Raw genomic sequence first — 3,680 nt, 5'->3', positions numbered from 1 at the left:
CGCAAAGAGTTTAGGTTTATCGCTTTTACAAATTAGATTTGTGCTATTGTTGCAATAGTGTGGCAGCCAGAGATAAAGCCTTGAGAAAGAGATCAACAAGCTTGAAAAAAACGCCTAACGTGACTTAAACTGCGCATTGAACGCTCTAATCCACGGTTACAAAAAAAGTTGGAGGCTTATCAAGGTTAAGAACAGTGGATGCGAAGCAGCCTTCGTTTTGCATTCTTATTATTAACGTCCTTAGCGTTTGGAGGCATCTTGACCGCATACACGCCCGGCTCAAAGACGCTGGCGCGGTTGCGGGCACAGAGACTGACGCGACGGCGGGCGCGCGCCGCTTCATCCCTGGCGTGACGTCACATATCACGTGATGCAGCGATGGTGGCGCCGCCGCCGCGTCGCGCGCGACGGCGCGAACCGAAGCGTGGAGGCCTCCGCCGGGCGACGTCCGACGGCGCGATATGAGGCCCCATCTGCAGCCGGTGTGACGTCATCACGTGACGTCACATCATGTGATCTCACTTCAAGGTCAATGGTGGCCACCGCCGGGCGTCGCGCAAAGGCCCGAAAACTACGTTAATATGCTTCGCATAAAATTTGGCGGGGGCTTAGCTTTGGTTAAGCCTGATAGGTTGCGAAAGCGAGCGCAGCGCCTCTAGCAGAAGGAAAGCGGCTCGCCTCGTCTAAAGAAGGAACGCAGTGCTCCGCGTCTACAGGTCACGCGTGGCTACCGGCCGCCGTTACCCGACGAGCCGAGTTGGTAGCCCGTCCCTCGCTCCTGGTATGACGTCACGCTATAACGTCTCTAACGCCTCTAGCGGGAGGAGCGCGGCGCACCGTGGCTACCGGCCGCCGCTAAGCGACGAGCCGAGTTGGTAGCCCGTCTCTCGCTCCAGGTATGACGTCATGCTGTAAAGTCACTAGGCATGGCATGACGCCATAGGTCATTATAAATGCCACGCGTGGCTACCGGCCGCCGCTGCGCGACGACTCGACTTGGTAGCCCATCTCTCACCTTGGTATCACGTCAGAGGTGATTCTAAACGTTAAACGTGGCTACCGGCCGCCGCCACGCGAAAGGCCGTTCATGAGCGTAGTATTGCTTTCGCAATAGAAGAGTTTGGAATACGGGTTTTCTTCACTACTGGAGCTTTATTGAGAAACCAATACTACTCGCGCTTTCAAGCCTTCGCGTGACCCGGCCGCTGTTACGTTTGACCTTTAGCGGAGTGAATATGGGCGACCAACTCGCTCCTTCAGATAGCTCGGCTGCAGTTACGCCGCGCCGCGCACCTGTAGCGCTACTGCCGCTGTGACATCATACCAGCTGTAGGTTGTCTTCTTTATCTCTGTCGCAACAGCATCAGAAACAAAATATAATAAAAATTACCGAAGACGCTTCGAGTCGTCGCGCAGCGGCGGCCGGTAGCTACGCGGGACCTGTAGACGCGGCGCACTGCGTTCCAAGACGCTTTCAGTCGTCGCGCAGCGGCGGCCGGTAGCCACGCATGACCTGTATACGCGGCGCACTGCGTTCCTTCAGTTGGAGGCGCTGCGCTTTTGCTTTCGCAACCTACCAGGCTTAACCAAAGCTAAGCCCCCGCCAATCTTGTTCTGAAGTATTTCATTTGCGCAAGTCCTAATGTAGATTAAACTGGATGTCTCTTAGGTCTTCATTTTAAAGAGAGCAGCATAAAATTTACACAAGTTCCACGGAGTGCTAATTATTCAACGAGCAAACAATTGTTCCGCAATTCAATCGTTCAGATCATTCGATGAGGTTGTTAACAGCTCCCTACGTCAGGTGCTGTGGAGTTCAATTGCTTTTTGGTGCACAAAAGAAAAAGAACCTGAGCACTTTACGAAGGCATAATAATTCCCTTGTGAGCGCACTTCGATGTTATTACACGTTTTGCTTATTTTGACCATGGTTTTATTTCTATGCCTTTTCCTAGCACCCATCAAAAGGTGTCATGAACGTGAAGGTTATTCTTCTTGGCCTTGCCTTGTTTGGTCTTCTTGCATCAGGTAAGAAACTCTAAAAAGGAAATACTCAGCTCATAGTATATGGGTGCATCTTAATTGATCTGGCATACCGCTCACGCATTGTCTGAGTGGAGTTGGCGCAGTAATAGATCAGCTGTACGACTATAGCAAACACACTCTTTAACGAAAGTATACGACTGCGTAATGAGAGGACGCAGAGACCCAAGCAAACACAAGTACTAAATATTTTAACAAAAGTGGTGTACATTGTACAAAACGTTTTCTCTTATGCAGTGGGCTTTATGAAGAGGTATACTCGCATGTTGCACATACTTATTCGTGAAAAGCACAAATTTGCTCTCTTTTATCAAGCTTTCATCTTAGCCTATAGTATCGAACATAAATTTAATATTTAGTAAGGAAACAATTTAGAGGTGTGCGAATATTCGAAATTTTCGAATATATTTCGAATATTATTTTTTAGTATTCGTATTCGATTCGAAATCCAAGTATTCGTATCGTTTTGAATATTCGACCTGACGCGAATATTCGTATCTAGCCGAATATTCATTGTGAGCACCGGCGTTCATTTCCGTCCGCAAGCCCTTTCGACAGATACATAACATGGCGGCGCCCAGAGCAATGCGCATGGAAGAAGGAAAATTCTTCCTTCCTTCAAGTGCCGTAGCTGACTGCGCTGGTGAGCTTTTTTGTTGCTATACCTGCGAAGCTGGTATAGTCAGAGCTGTGCACGAAGTACCTCGCAATATGTGTCAGGTCAGTGCGAAGTGAGAGGGCATTTTCTGTGGCTGGAGGAGTCGTTTCAGGTAGAAGGGAACTACTTCTGCCAGACCATGTGGAGCAGCTGGTTTTCCTTCACGACAACCTTTTATGTTCATCCCAGCAACGCGCTTTTGTGCTGATGGCAAGCTAGCCTTAATCAATGCTGTGTACTAGCCATCTTCTCTGATATTTCCACTCTTTTAAGAATAATGTTCGAGACTTTGGTACTTTTTGTGCAGCCACAGACACCTCTGGTGTTCATTTATTCATCGATAGTTGAGGTGTAATGTTCTTGGGTGCTGAAATAAATGTTTGGTAGGGGTTAAATGCGTCTGTCCTTGATTATTCGATATTCGATTCGATATTCGGAACCAAGTATTCGTATTCGATTCGTATTCGAAAAATTTCTTATTCGCACACCCCTAAAACAATTGAAAAATTTACCCTTTTCGAATGCATGCTGATTTGCGCGCATTTTGTGCACAATGAAAAAGTTGGCCGAAGTTTTCGTCCTTTTAATAATTACTTTCATGCCTCTTCAGAATGCCGAGCCGCAACTGTCGAGCTCCCTGGTGACGAGGGAAGGGCCGCTGGTCAGGAAGTCGATCGTCACGGTGGAGGGGTCCAGGATTTGGACGGCCGTATCCTTATCGTCCCGGATGAGGCTGAAGCCAGGGAGGCAGCCAAGGAAATTGATCGCTACGGTGAAGGGATGCAAGATGTGGATGGGCGCATCAGCAGCAACTGCGTGAAATCACTCTGTGGTTGACGGTCTCGAGCAATGCTGCGTCGCTGCGACAAATCTACAGCACATAGTCAAAAGAAGTCACCGCAGCACTGTTAAGCAAATGGCTGTAATGCAGCAATTTCTTATGCTCAAGTTGCCTAATAAAGCCGGAACAATTCGTGAA

The 3,680-nt window shown here is 48.6% G+C and overlaps 1 long non-coding RNA gene across 1 annotated transcript; it reads left to right on the top strand.

The window, feature by feature from the left end:
- Positions 1 to 1,857: 1,857 nt before the first annotated feature.
- Positions 1,858 to 3,680, top strand: LOC149362749 (uncharacterized). The gene is made up of 2 exons (XR_016288524.1): positions 1,858 to 2,028; positions 3,312 to 3,680. It is a non-coding gene; the product is annotated as an uncharacterized LOC149362749 (long non-coding RNA).

The sequence above is a fragment of the Amblyomma mixtum genome, chromosome 2, assembly GCF_055824585.1.
Source record: "Amblyomma mixtum isolate Tamu chromosome 2, ASM5582458v1, whole genome shotgun sequence".
NCBI lineage: Eukaryota > Metazoa > Arthropoda > Arachnida > Ixodida > Ixodidae > Amblyomma > Amblyomma mixtum.
The sequence above is the reverse complement of the archived record's forward strand: the minus strand, read 5'-3'. Positions and strand labels throughout refer to the sequence as shown.